The 15,879-nt window shown below is 41.1% G+C and overlaps 1 protein-coding gene across 5 annotated transcripts in view; it reads left to right on the top strand.

Moving 5' to 3' along the window:
* Nucleotides 1–15,879, top strand: part of supt3h (SPT3 homolog, SAGA and STAGA complex component) — a 430,545-nt gene that overhangs the window by 87,232 nt on the left and 327,434 nt on the right. Inside the window, exon 1 of one of the 5 annotated variants that reach the window (XM_080192378.1) lies at nucleotides 11,809–11,827. The exons of the other annotated variants lie outside the window; for them this stretch is intronic. The gene's annotated coding sequence lies outside the window, so the exon portion shown is untranslated. Of the gene's footprint in view, nucleotides 1–11,808; nucleotides 11,828–15,879 lie in introns of those variants that run through there. 5 annotated transcript variants of the gene reach the window in all.

Here is a 15,879-nt window from a genome sequence, read left to right as displayed (position 1 = left end):
ATCAACTGATACCCATTTTGAATACTTCTGTCTGGCATTGTAGCCTGGTTTCAACTTTTGGTTCATGTCTGTACTTTTTGCATTGCCATGGTCCGTTAATATCTCAGCACAACATTCAGGCTTAGGTTTCTTCAGTGGCAAGAAACATTTGTGCTGCACAATTGCCAGGCAATGACCATCTCCAACAAGAGAGAATTGGCATTCAATAGCATTACCATTGCTGAATTCTCCACTATCAAAATCCTGGGGCGTTAATATTGACTAGAAACTGAACTGGACCAGTCATATAAACTCTGTTGTGACAGGAGCAGTCAAATTCTGCAGAGTAATTCATCCTGATCCCATCCATCATCTACAAGGCATTAGTAAGGATGGGATATTCTCCACTTGCCTGGGTAAGTGCAGCTCCAGAAACAGTCAAGAAGCTCAACATTACCCAAGACATAGCAACCCATTTGATTGGCACCCTATCCATCACCTTCAGTATCTGTTCCTTCCAGCACTAATGCACAGTGTCAGTCGTGTATACAATCTTCAAGATGCATGACAATGTTTCACCAAGGCTCCTTTGACAGCACCTTCCAAAACCACAGCCTCGCTAAAAGAACAAGGGCAGCAGTGCATGGGAAGACCACCACCTGCAAGTTTCTTTCTAAGTCACACACCATTCTGACTTGGAACTATATCGTTACTCCTTCATTGTCGCTGGATTAAAATCCTGGAACTCCCTTCCTAACAGCACTGTAAGTGTCCTTCCTGCATGGACTGCAGTGGTCCAAGAATGCAGCTCACGGTGGCTGCATTTTAGATGGCATCTAAAAATGCTGGCCTAGCCAGTGATGCCCACAGACTGAAAGAATTAAAAAAAACCCTAGGATGTTCTGAATCTCTGGCTTTTATTAAAATAACAATTAATTTTCTTGCACTCTGCTTTTCAGTTTTTGCCATAGGCCAGGGGCCTGAATTCTGCCTGCAGCAGTATCATAGCTGATAGTTAGGGACTCATTGCTGCTTTCTTGCTCCTGGTGATCTAAGTGGGATTGTTGCTGCTACATGGTTAACTGTCAGTGAATTGTTTCTGATCCCTGCTGTTACAGTTGGGTAGTTGAATAATTTATTTTGCTGGTTGGCTTTTGGTAGTAGTTGGCTAGGTTTTACCTGCTTGTTGGTGGCAGCTGGCTGGGTGCAGGCTGATGAATGACTGAAGCGGTGGATAGGCTAGCACTATTCGTTTGTACTCAGCTACTTAGTAGATAAAGATCACCTAACTTAATAAGAGAGTATGTTTAATGTGATTTAATTATGATCTTTATTTTTTTTTAAGTAGTTAAATGGGTTATAAAATATTTCAGCACTTTCTTTGATTGGTAAGGGAGTCGAAGACTATGGGGTAGGGGTGGAAGGGGGGGTTGTGCGGGCAGAAAGTCATAATCAGATCAGCCATGATCCTGTTGAATAGTGAGCAGCTATGAGGGATCAAATGGCCTGCTTCTTCTATTTCTTATGTTCTTCCACAGGGAAAAATGTTCACATACCAAGAAAATATACCATATGAAGGGCCACAGATTTGGTTTTTCAGGAAGTGAGCATACTTCAGAACCCCTCCATACTCTATGAAGTACAACATACCCATTACACTGCTGAACCTTACCTTATTATTACAACAGAAAAATATATGCAGAACTGAGTGGTTGGATCAGTTTCTCCAGGATAAAAATTACAGACAATAAGTAGTCAAGAAAATTGAAGGAATTTGAATCCTATAGGAAATTTTCAGTTGCCAATGGGAAGCCATTGATCAGATCAGTGATGTAATTAATCATCGATAGGGCTACTACGGACATTTATTTTTGACCTGATGTAAACAGTCAGTAAAAAGCAGTAGTACATTATGCATAAGGGTATAGCATTAGCAGCAATACAACTTTCCTTCTGTATCCATTTTATAACAACCTGAACAGAGATTTTAAAACTGGTTGTTTATAGACATGAGCTGACTACATTTTCCATTTAAGTAGTGTATCAGCTCACTTACAGCTTAACTGAACGTCAAAACTATAATTTGGACTCTGGGTATATAAAAATCCTCGTGATTTGTATGCTTGTATATATGTGCATGTGGAACATGGGGGAGGAGAATAAGGAATGCTTTTCACAGTACACCTACTTCAGTGCCTAAGTTGCTGTATCCCACGTCTCGAAAATATAACGTTATGCTCAAAAGGCTGTGTAGCTTATGAAGGTCTGCTGTTTCCTTTGTTCCTTTCTTTTTACTTAAACAATAAAGAGAGGTTATGTATGGAAAAATATGAAAAGTCATTTTGAACTACTGCAAAGGATGTGGACAGACGGAGACAGGAAACGGTTACTACCAGTGTGCCAGTCATATAGTACCTTATTTCAAATCGTGTATAAAATTTAGATTTGGTTTTCAGGATCCCCCTTTGGTTTTTAAATTTCCATTGACAAAATTTTACTGAATCGAAAAAATGGAAAGTTGAGATTTGTATCTACTTCAGACAAACAAGTTGAATGATGGGTGGAAGAAGTTCCTGGAGTAAAATTGAATTCCCTTCCTACCCCATCCCAATAGCATCGATCAGATCTTCAGTAAGTAAAACAAATTACGCATTCTGCATTTAGTCACTGGAAGAAAGCAAATTTAGACTAGATGTAGTGACAAATTCATCATAACAAGTGGGAAAGAACTTGCAATGTAGCTTTTTGTCATGCCTTTAGGATATATCTAACAACTTTATGATCAACTAATTAGTTTGGTAGGCAAATCTGGCAACCAAATTGTGACCAAGATGTGGAGATGCCGGCGTAGGACTGGAGTAAACACAGTAAGAAGTATCACAACACCAGGTTAAAGTCCAACAGGTTTATTTGGTAGCACAAGCCACTCGTTTTCAGAGTGCTGTTCTTTCATCAGTTGAGTGCATCAGATTGTGCACAGAAAGGTTTGGCCGACTGCATCACTGTTTTAATTTGAGGAAGAACGTTGGCTAGAAGATTTAGAAGCTTTCTGAATCTTATTTTAGTAGCATTAGGCATCTTTTATGTAAACCTGAGCAACAATACAGGGCCATTGATTAGAATTTAACTTAAGAGATGGCAGTTATGAAATGCAGCATTTATTTGGGACTGGTGAAAGGTCATTGAGCTTAAACTCTGTTTCTCTCTCCATAGATGCTGTTGGACCTGCTGAGTATTTCCAACATATTCTGTCTTTGCTTCTTTAGTACTGCACACCATTCTTAATAGCCCAGTGTTGCAAAACACAAAATAACATGTATTGTTAGATGTGATTCATAATTGTGCAGCACTTGTGAAACAATTATCAGTGCTCTAAAGGTGACACTAATGATCAATTTAAGTGAATAAGTTGAGCTTGTATCATGGCCCATTTGTGCTTGCTTGAAGTGACATACATTCATATGCAGGGCCTTGTTCTCTGCAAACAAAAGGAATGCATTCAAGCTTTGTGCTATTTTTGAATTACCTGGCAGCTTGGAGAACCCATAGTTCCCTGTTGCTTCTCCATGGCAACTTATTGGCCAATCAAAGTTGACTTGCCAACCAGTCAGCCGTGCTTTCCTCTTGTAATATAAATTACAAAGAACAAAAGCAGCCCGGGAAACAGGCCCTTCGGCCCAACGAGCCTGCGTCGCCATCTTAACACCAGTCCCCCCCCCTCCACCCATGACCCTTATCTAATGTTTTATGGCCATCCACATTGAGGGAAACTAATTTAGGGACAATTTATTACTGCCAATCAGCCGAATAGCACATCTTTGGGGTGTGGGAGGAAACTGGAGAAAACCCACGCAAGCACGGGGAGAATGCGCAAACTCCCACAGACACTGGCCCAAATCCATGTGTCTGCACAGCAATCAGTGATAGTCACTGAGCTGTCATCTTGCCCAGTATCTGGTCCAGTTTAAGCACACACTAACGACATGAAGCACTAGGCCAGTCTTGAACAACCAAGAGCAGCCCAAGTATGACCCATCGTGTGTATGCCCCTCGTTGGACAACAAGGCAGACCGACTTAAAACCTGTGAATGAAAAGAGAAAAAGAACATTATTATTGTACCATATACATTTACCTTACCAGGGATGCCCCAATGCTAATGGCCATTATTTAAAACAATCTCCTATATCCACCCATCTCCAACCCACTCATGTGCCTGTCTAAGTTACTCTTAAACAACTCTAGCGTACTTGCCTCCACCACCTTACTTGGCAGAGCATTCCATACCCCCACTACCCTCTGTGTGAAAAACCTCCCTCTAATATCTGTGTTATACCTCTCCCCCCTCACCTTAAGCCCATGTCCCCTTGTCCTGTGTGTCCCTATCATAGGAAATAGCTTACCTCTGTTTACTCTACCTATACCCTTCATAATCTTGTATACCACTACTAGATCCCCCCTCAGTTGCCGTCTTTCAAGGGAAAAGAGCCCCAATTTATTCAATCTTTCCTCATACCCCAGTCCTTCCATACCAGGCAACATCCTGGTAAACCACCTCTGCACTCTCTCCAGAGTCTCCACGTCCTTCCGATAGTAAGGCGACCAGAACTGGTCCAGTACTCTAAATGCGGCCTAACCAACGTTCTGTGCAACTGCAACATTAGACTCCAGCTCTTATATTCTATACCCCTTCCTATATAGGCTAACATACCATTGGCTTTCTTCACCACACTCTCCACTTGTACTGCCACCTTCAAAGACTTGTGCACTTGCACCCCCAGGTCTCGCTGCGATTCTATACTCCTTTGGGGTTACCCTTTTATCATATAACTCCCCCCTACATTATTCTGGCCAAAATGCATCACCTCACATTTATCCGGATCAAACTCCATTTGCCTTGTATCTGCCCAATATACCAGCCTATCAATATCCCGTTGTATTGCCAGACAGTGCTCCTTACTGCCCGCCAATCCAGCCATCTTGGTGTCATCAGCAAATTTGCTGATCACACCACTTACTCCCTCTTCCAAATCATTTATATACACTACAAAGAGAAGAGGTCCCAGTACTGAGCCCTGCGGCACACCACTAGTGACAGACCTCCAGCTAGAAAAGGACCCCTCCACTACTACTATCTGACTCCTCTTTGCAAGCCAGTTCTCAACCCATCTAGATACCTGGCCACGTATCCCATGAGCTTTAATCTCCTCTACCAACTTACCATGAGGGACTTTGTCAAACGCCTTACTGAAATCCATATAGATGACATCAACAGCTTGTCCTTCGTTGACCGTTTTTGTCACCTCCTCAAAAAATTCTACCAGATTCGTAAGGCAAGACTTCTCCTTTACAAAGCCATGCTGCGTATCCTTAATCAGATCGCAATGCTCTAAGAGCTCATACATCCTATCGCTAAGAATCCTCTCCATCAACTTGCCTACCACTGACGTTAAACTCACCAGCCTTTGTTGCCCGGGTTATCCCTCCTACCCTTTTTAAACAACGGTACCGTGTTAGCTATCCTCCAGTCCTCTGGGACCTCACCTGTGTCCAAAGAAGAGACAAAGATTTGCGTCAGAGGCCTGGCAATCTCATCTCTCGCCTCCCTAAGCAGCTTAGGATAAATGCCATCAGGCCCCGGAGATTTATCGGTTTTAATGCTACCTAAAAGCCCTAACGCTTCTTCCCTCGTAATCGATAGATCTTTCAATTGGTCTACCACTCCCTCGATGACCGTACCAGACATCAAGCCCCTCTCCTTCGTGAATACCGACGCAAAGTATTCATTCAAGATCTCCCCCATTCCCCCAGCCTCTAAGCACAATTCCCCTCGTCTGTCCCTGAGAGGACCGATTTTACCCCTAGGCACCCTTTTGCTCCTAAGATGGGAATAAAACGTCTTTGGATTCTCCTTAACCCTACCTGCCAAAGCCATCTCATGACCCCTTTTTGCTCTCCTAACTCCCCTTTTGAGATCCCTCCTACTCTGTCTGTATTCCTCCAACGCTGTCTCTGTTCCCAGCTGCTTAGATCTGACATATGCCTCTCGTTTCTTCCTAACCAGGTCTTCTATATATCTAGTAATCCACGGCTCTCTAATCCTCCCTTTCCCATCCTTCCTCCTAACCGGCACATGCCTTTCCTGCACCCATTGCAGTTTTCCCTTGAAAGACTCCCACGTGCCTAACGTGGTCTTGCCCTCCAACAGCCTATCCCAGTCTGTATCTCTAAGCTCCTGCCTAATCTGGCTGTATCTAGCCTTCCGCCAATTTAGCACCCTCCCCTTAGGACAGCAGTCATCTTTTTCCATTCGTATCCTAAAGTAGACAGAGTTGTGGTCACTATTAGCCACATGTTCACCTACCGCAACCTCAACCACCTGACCCGGCTCATTGCCCAGAACTAAATCCAGTATAGCCGCCTCTCTAGTCGGGCTATCTACATACTGCTGCAAGGATCCTTCCAATACACATCTTATGAATTCCTCCCTGTCCGAACCCCCAGCTCTAGGCACCTTCCAATCCACCCCAGGGAGATTAAAATCTCCCACTACAACAACCCTGTTCTTCCTGCACTTGTCCAAAATGTGTCTACATATACCCTCTTCCACTGCCCGCGTGCTGTCGGGCGGCGTATAGTACACTCCTAGCATAGTAATGGCCCCCTTCCTAAACTCTACCCACAGACACTCAATTTCCAACCCCTCCATGTTATCCTCCCTCTGCACCGCTGTGATCTGCTCCCTAACTAAGAGCGCCGCTCCCCCTCTTTTTAACCCTCCCCTATCACGCCTAAAACACTTATACCCAGGAATATTTAGCTGCCAGCCCTGTCCTTCCTTTAACCATGTCTCTGTCACTGCCGCCACATCTAAATGTTGTTGTGATTGTTTGAATGACATTCTTGCATTTGTTCTGATGAGCCCATGACAAAAAGCTTTGATAACACATCTCTCTCTAGTAGTATTCATGTTCTGTTCAACCAAGCAAAATGTAAATATCTAGCAAGAGACAATTAAAATGCTTCTTTGGAGAACTGGACTGTTTATATGCTTATATTGCCAAGTATCTTCAAAGTGTGCTGACTTCTATTTTGCATCAGAATTTTATTGCAGGTGCCTCGATGTGCCCAGAAGACTTTCCTTTCATGAACTTAATTGAAAGAATGTCCTTGCGCAACTCACTTTAATTCAATTTCTCCTTGGTACTTAAACTTGAAGGTTCTTATTCTTATGTGCCCTTCTAGGCATTTGTTTCAGTTTCTTATATGAACATTTATTTCGTTAAGATACAGTTCAAAATACCAGGAAGCATCTGTTGGTGGGCTCTACTTACTAAGCTACAATGATCAAGTAGTCCTTCATTTCTACTGCAGCTAATTTCAGCATTCTATCTATGGCAGAAAACTGCCTTTCCTTTTCCAGATAAGGACATTTTTCATCCTCATTTTTAATTTATGGATGCTAACTGTATAATCTATTATGGCGACAGAAAACGTCATTCAACTTTGAACATCCTCTTACAGTGGCTAGGAATTTCCGTAGAGCTGTTCTTGCTCTGCAGAACCCCTGTTTATATGTATAAATGGGGTTTCCCTTAAACTTGTTTTGAATATGCAGCAGCTGAGTCAGAGCAGCTCTAAGGAATTTCTTAGTCTGTGACTAAAGGATTTTGGGGCATCTGAGGTTGCATTGAGGTGCCACATAAATGAGAGTTGTTTATATGTTATTTCAGAAATAATTGGTTTCTTACATCTGACAAAGTTATTATCTAGCAATTAGAGATTTGGGAAAAGTGAGAGTGTACTTCACTGGTTAAGATTAAAATCTTTGCACCTTCAAGAGGACATCCTAGCATTGTTTGGGGTTGAAACTGCCATACGAGTGTGACCTACATTCTGAAATGCCAACTAAACAGTACCTATGTTTGCCAGACCAAAAGGACTGATTCCTTTCAATCAAGGCAATACTAAGTTCATGTCATATGTGGAGTACATCAGAATAAAGAAACTTGGATATCTAGTTGATAGGATTACTTTTTGAAATGGAGCAACCTTTATCCACCATCAGTCCTGATGCCCCTTTATTGCTAAATATTGTAATTACTGTTACAATTTGTCATTTTGTCTTCACTGGGAAAAAGATCTAACTGTTCTCCTGAGAAAAGTCCCTTATATAGGAAGATCATTTTGTGCTCAGACATGAACACCTCAAACAATGCCTTTATGAATTTTCTTTGCTTTGAAGAATAGAAAGCTAATGTGCAACATGATCCTTGGAAGAATGCAGAAAATTCTTCTTCAATGGATTCCCATTTAGAATAACATTAAAATCCACCCTCGAACATAATCAGAAGCATGGTTTCACTGTTTCAAATATTTTTCATAGTAATCATCTGTGAAGATATGCAATCAGTGTCTTTGTTAATCTAGGTTCTTTGTTAATTAGGTTCTTTACTCAGAGGGTAGTAAGGGCGTGGAATGCCCTGCCTGCAGCAGTTGTGGACTCGCCAACTTTAAGGGCGTTCAAATGGTCAGTGGATAGGCATATGGATAACATTGGAATCGTTTAGGTTAGAGGGTCATTAGATTCGTTCCACTGGTCGGCACGACATCGAGGGCTGAAGGGCCTGTACTGCGCTGTTATGTTCTATGTTCTATCTGTTTGTAGCTCTAACTAATCTGCATTAGTAAATTTATAATTGAAATTGATGAAGCGAATATTCTTCACTATGGCTACTGAACCCAAGTCGAATTGACCTTATACGTAACAGGTTCTGATAAAGTGAGATATGTCATGCAGTAAGAGGAGGAAAACACATGGTTAATATGGCTATTGCGTAGGGTAAGAGCGTTTTTGAGATTTACAGTTACATTGCCACAGCATAAAGTGTTATCTCTTGCACATAATTCAATATCTGGGAAAGATCAAAACACGAAAGTGCATGAAATGGCTGTTTTATCAGGATTTTGTAATCTGTAAAAGCACAAGTAATATTGATAAGTGCATATTTTGAATTTTAAGTTTTCCCACACACATTGAAAATGAGCATGATAACTTGGTTTGCACTGACCATGAGAATTAAATAGCCATGATTTATATTTTTTCTTTTAAATTTACCATTCTTAAAAGACTGTAGATTTTGAATTACTTTCTCCTGTTACCTTTCCACTTTTTCTTTGTCCTAGCTTTACTGGGCTCCATGCATCCACTCACCATATATGAAGACTATTCATTTGTCATGAAAATGCCATGTTGCTTTAATATCATTCATACCCCTGGTCTTTACTTTCTCCTCTTTGTTCATTTTTCTTACCTCTCCATTTCTAACCTTTTAAAGTTTTCATTCCTTACATTCACTATTTCCACCTTAAATCACTTATCACCGGTCTCTAATAATTGTTCTCATCATGTGTTGTTCTCTCCATCTTGCTGTTTCTTTTCCATGGGTGAATGGAGTGAAATATCCAGCCTTCAGTTGTTTTCTGATACAAACTTTCTCTCACTCTCAAAGAGCTTTCAATCAGTTGTCTGCAGTGTCTGCTTGGCATGTTGCCACACTGAGAAAGGAAAGAGAATTTTATTCTTCGTTGTGTCTGAATCGGGAACAATACTGTCCAATAGCTTTTTTTAAACAAAAATGGGTTGCCGCAATCATGTTCTCCCTTATTCATTAAGTATGCCATGACATTGTGGGACATTGGGAAAAAGGTCAGCCTGCCTGAATGCTTTAGGCCTTCTCCCAAGTTATTCTAAGCTTTAGAAACCAAATTCTTACAGGGACTTGTGGGGAACTGAGATTCCTTACATATTACTTCAGCTTTGTTGCTGAATTGCTTAACTATCTCGAAACTTCTTTTGAATGTAAGAAACAGCAGTTAAGTAATTGTAAATGTATTTACTTATGGAACTTTACATACAGTGAAAGTACTTTTTTACATTTTTTGCAACATCTTATTGAGAACACAAGTAAAGTTCATACAGTCTGTGCAATGCTATATGTTAACACTGATTCCATGTGTGCTCAGAAACATTTAGTTCCTGAGTTCATGCTTGGTTCTTCCAGAGAGTCCTGTGCATTGAAACCGTATTGCCATTCGGATTTCATAGTCACAGTTAAAGTTTGTATTTCCATAGGCATACTTTTTAAACACTTTTATTCAGTAATGGTACTGATTTCCTATGTCTTAAATATCTGGTTAAATTTACTTGTGGGTTTCAGCTTTCCTTGTAATTAAAAATTTGAGTTCAGTGTTTAGAGAACTTTAATTTCAAAGTGAAAATTTTATTTTTGCATGATGTTCTTACAATTATAATTCTGATGTAGTTATTACAGCATATGCTGTTAATTAGCAATTACATCTGAAAGCATGGACACTTGTTTTGATGTCATCAGCACTTAGAGTGTGTAAGAAGCAACTTATATTTATGGTGCGCTTTATCTTCCAAAGACGTACTTTATTCATAAAATTTATAAAAGTACATTACATGACTGTTCAAAGTTAGAATTCTATAAAATGCAAATGAAAATCTGCTTCTTACAAAATTGCATGTACTTTGCTTTATCACACCTTTCAAACGTCCAAAGTTTTTCACAAACTATGGTTAACTTCTAAAGTGCAGTCACTATTTGACAGGTAAATGCAGCTGCCATTTTTACATGGTGACTCAGATTTGGTCCATTTAAATAAATGCCTGCTTAAATGTTTACATCTGCAGGACACCCCAAGGTACTCTGCAGTGAATTAAATAATTTTGAAGTGTAGTCACTGTTGTCCTGTACGCAAATACAGCAACCAATTTCCACACAAATCAGTGCCCTAAAATTAACAGAGGTGTGTGACCAGTTACTTGGTCTTTGATTGAGGGAGGAATGTTTGTCAGGACACATGAATGAACTTGGAGCATATTGTTGTGTTCCACCTGCTATACGAATCGTAGTGAGTGAGGAACGTATTGTCCTGTTCCAGCCACCATGAGAATTATAGCAGGTGAGGGATGGAGCATGGAGAGGTCCATTGACCTTGGGCGGGATTTTCTGGTTTTGGAGTGAATGCAGCTGGAAAATCCTGCCCACCATGTTTTTCACAAACAGTACTCGAATTTTAGTTTCGTTCTATCACTGCAATACTCAGCAACAACATGGATATGTACTGCTAGCAAAAAGTAAAAGCCAAATGTATTAAAATCTTCTCTACAATGCATACCTTCTTTTGAAATATAACATTGTGCTTCAGATGAATGCATATGATGTCTCAAATGTTAATTTTCTCTATGGTGTCAGATTCAAAGAAGGCACGTTTCTGAAAGTTTAAAACTTTTAATTTTACTCTCTGGATACGAGCAAATACAAAGACAGCAGCTTGTGACTGAATGCTACTCGATACAGCATGTAACTTGGGGATTTGGTAAGTAAGGGAATTTTAACAGTTATTCTTTTTCTAAAATCTTGCCAAGTTTGCATTTAACTTCAATTTACTGTTAAAATGAAGTTTATTTCTGTTTTAGTCAGGGATAAACAAGCTCCCTGATGGAGAGGCAACTACAGTTAATTAATTAGGAAGTTAGTTAAAGCTGGCTTCTATGGCTAGCCATGCCTGACTCAACTCTGGAGAATTTCAGTTTGTATTGTTACAGGTGGCCTTGCTAAGCACTTGAAGTATGCAAATACAACAGCAGGAGCTCGTGACTAAGTGCAGCTCGAGATAGAGTGTAAACTTAGGAATTTGGTAAGCTTAGGAATTTGGTGCAGGGATGGAGCAGGTGCGGTTCTGGGCTTTTTTTAAAAAGAAGAGACCAACAGGGGGACAGCAGAACTGAAGCCTAGAAGCATTAATTTGGTGAGTGGATAGGTAAGTAGTTGATGAATTTTAAGTGTATTTTCTCCCTATGAATGGGGACAGTAGGAATGAATGGAGAAAATTGATATTGGGCAGATATAGCTTTTGAATTAACTATATAGCTTACCTAATTATTTAATAAAATGTCATTCATGGGATATAAACATCACTGGCTAGGCCACATTTATTGCCCATACCTGATTTCCCTTCAGAAGGTGGTGGTGAGCTGCCTTCTTGAACTGCTGCATTCTGTCTGGTAAGGTACAGCCGTAGTGCTGTTAGGGAGGGAGTTCCAGAATTTTGACCCAGTGACAGCGAAGGAGTGATGATGTAGTTCAAAGTCAGGATAGTGAGTGATTTGGAAGTGAGATTCCAGAAAGTGGTGTTCCGAGGTATATGCTGCTCTTGTATTTTAGATGGTAGTGATCATGAGTTTGGAAGATGCAGTCAAAGGATGTATAATGAGTTCCTGCAGTGCATCTTTTAGATGGTATACATTGCTGCCACTGTGAGTTGGTGATGGGGGTAGTGAATGTTTGAGGAAGGGGTACCAATCAAATGAAAGGCTTTGTCCTGGATAGTGTTGAGCTTGATGGAACTGCACTTATCCAGGCAAGGGGAGAATATTCCATCATACTCCTGACTTGTGTTTTGCAGATGGTGGACAGGCTTTGGGGAGTTAGGAGGGGACTATTTGTTGCAGGATTCCTAGTCTCTGACCTCCTCTTGTAGCCATTGTATTTAATACGGCAAGTCCAGTTCAGTTTCTGGTCAATGGTAACCCCCAGGATGTTGATAGAAGATCCATCAAAGATACCAAAAGACAGTTCCGGACAAAGCTAGAGTCTCGGGGTAGTCTCACTGACTATGGCAAGGTCTACAAGACATAACAGGCTATGAGTTGAAGTAATGTAAAATCGCTGGCTCCAATACACCCCTCCCTGATGAGCTCAGTGCATTCTACGCCGGTTTTGAACAAAAGGTCAGCAAGAGCATGCCCTGCACCCTGGCACCCTGGAAGCCCTGGATGAACCTGTATCTAGGGTCACCATTGCAGATGTCAGAGCAGCCTTCTTGAAGGTAAACCCACAGAAAGTGAATGGCCTGAATGCGGTACCCAGACGAACACTCAGAACCTCCTCGGATCAGCTGGCGGGAGTATTCACAGACATCTTCAACCTCTCTTTATAACAATCTGAGGCCCCTATCTGCTTCAAGATGACGACCATCACCCCGTACCAAAGAAAAGCCAAGCAGCGTGCCTTAATGACTATTGGCCGGTGGCTCTGACATCCATCATTATGAAGTGCTTTGTTAGGCTAGTCATGGCATGAATCAGTTCCAGCCTCCTGGACTACCTGGATCCACTACAGTTTGCCTATTGCCATAACAGGTCCAAAGCAGAAGTCATCTCCTCGGCCCTGCACTCACCCCTGGAACACAGATAACAAGAACACTTATGTCAGGCTCCTATTTATTGACTATAGCTCAGCCTTCAACACTATTATTCCTACAAAACTCACCTCCAAACTCCATGGCCTAGGCTTTGGCACCTCCCTCTGCAACTGGATCCTGAAATTCCTAACTCTCAGATCACAATCAATAAGGATAGGCAACAACACCACCGCCACAATCATCCTCAAAACTGGTGCCCCACCAGGCTGTGTTCTCAGCCTTCTACTATACTCCTTATACACCTATGACTATGTGGCCAAATTCCAATCCAATTCAATTTTCAAGTTTGCTGACGACACCACCGTAGTGGGTCAGATCTCAAACAGTGATGAGACAGAGTACCGGAATGAGAGAATCTGATGAACTGGTGCAGCAACAATAATCTCTCCTTCAATGTCAACAAAACGAAGGAGGTTGTCATTGACTTCAGGAAGCGTAAAGGAGAACATGCCCCTGTCTACATCAGCAGGGAAGAAGTAGAAGGGTCAAGAGCTTCAAGTTTTTAGATGTCCACATCAACAACCTGTCCTGGTCCCCCCATGTCGACAGTGTAGCTCAGAAAGCCCACCAACGCCTCTACTTTCTCAGAAGACTGAGGAAATCCGGTACATCACTATGACTCTCACCAACTTTTACAGAAGCACCATAGAAAGCATTCTTTCTAGTTGTATCACAGCTTGGTATGGCTCCTGCTCTGCCCAAGACTGTAAGGAACTACAAAAGGTTGTGAATGTAACCCAATCCATCACTCAAACCAGCCTCCCATCCATTGACTCTGTCTACACTTACACCTGCCTCGGCAAAGCAGTCAGCATAATTAAGGACCCCATGCACCTTGGACATTCTCCCTTCCACCTTCTTTCATCAGGAAGAAAATACAAAAGTCTGAGCTTACGTACCAACCAATTCAAGAACAACTTCTTCCCTGCTGTTGTTAGACTTTTGAATGGACTTAGCTTGCATTAAGATTATCTTTTTCTACTCCCTAGCTATAACTGTAACACATTCTGCACTCTTTCATTCCCTTCTCTATGAACAATATGTTTTGTCTGTAATAGTGTGCAAGAAACAATACTTTTCACTATGTTAATACATGTGACAATAAATCAAATCCTTAATAGTAATGCCATTGGACGTCAAAGGTTAATTTCTCTCACTGGCGATGGCCATTGCCTGACACTTGAGTGGCATGAAGTTAAACCATTTGATAGAACCCATCAAATTGTTGAGTGATATTTCTAAATCTAATATGATAAACACCGTAAACACCATAGGCAATGTGTAGCAGCTGTAGCATGTGGTTTAGTGGACACCTGCATGACCCACAACAGCCATATCTGCATTAATTGTCTGGAGCTTAAGAAACTTTGGTTCAGCGTTGATTAGCTGAAGTCTGAACTTCACAAACTGTAATGCATCAGGAAGGGAGAACATTATCTGGACACTTTGTTCCAGGAGACAATTTAGGCACATGAATTTTGTCCATGATCAGGGACAGGAGGATGCGACTTCTCGAGAATCTTGGGAGTGGGAGGGAAGGAATCCAATTGTTGTAGTCCATGGCATCAATAATCAAAGTAGGACTAAGAAAGTGGTCCCCAAAGGGCATGTGAGCAGTTAGGGGATAAATTAGAAAACCACAAAGGTAAACTCAGGATTGATGCTTAAGCCACATGCAAATTGGCATAGGATAAATAGATCAGAGAGTTGAATACGTGGCTAAAGATTGGTGTGGTTTGAGTTTCAATTCATTGAGCACTGGCACCAGTAGTGAGGGAAGTGGGGGCTCTACTGTTGGTTCGATCTTTACCTGAACTATGTAAGGACCAGAGTATTAGTGAGTCATATAATAAGGGCTCTAGAGAGGATTTTAAATAGTGGGGGAAAAGGTTCACATTAAGTGAGATTTGGAAACTTTATACCTTCCTGTCACACACTACTTTATCATTACTTTACACAGTTGCCTTGCTCTGAGTGGATAAACATGTATGCCCCTGCAATTTACATCAGAATAGATAGAATTAAAAACTCTAGCTGAATGTTCAGAACAATTGTAACAGGAAGGATGAATTGATGGCACAAATAACTTGCTGGTTAAATACATTGGCCATGTTAAATTCTCCCCTCAGTGAACCCAAACAGGCGCTGGAGTGTGGCGACTGGCGGATTTTCACAGTAACTTCATTGCAGTGTTAATGTAAGCCTACTTGTGATGATGATAAATAAACTAAAGAAAAAACTAAATATAAATAAATGAGTATGATTTGATAGCTATTGCAGAGATGTGTTTGCAAGGTGATCAAGACTGGGCCCAGAAGATTCAAGGGTATTTGACATTTTGAAAAGAGAAGAAGAAAGGAAAGGAGATGGGTTAGTTGTGATAATAGAAGATGAGATCAGTACAGTAGTGTAAAATTACCTTGGTTCAAAAGATCGAGATATAGAATCAAATTGGATAGATCTAAGAAATAGTAATGCAAAGAGACTACTGGTGGCAATAGAACATAGAACATTATAGCGCAGTAAGGCCCTTCGGCCCTTGATGTTGCGCCGACCTATGAACCCATTCTAAAGCCCATCTAACCTACACTATCATCCATATGTTTATC

Source organism: Carcharhinus amblyrhynchos, chromosome 7 (assembly GCF_965287045.1).
Source record: "Carcharhinus amblyrhynchos chromosome 7, sCarAmb.v2.hapA, whole genome shotgun sequence".
Classification (NCBI taxonomy): domain Eukaryota; kingdom Metazoa; phylum Chordata; class Chondrichthyes; order Carcharhiniformes; family Carcharhinidae; genus Carcharhinus; species Carcharhinus amblyrhynchos.
The sequence above is the reverse complement of the archived record's forward strand: the minus strand, read 5'-3'. Positions and strand labels throughout refer to the sequence as shown.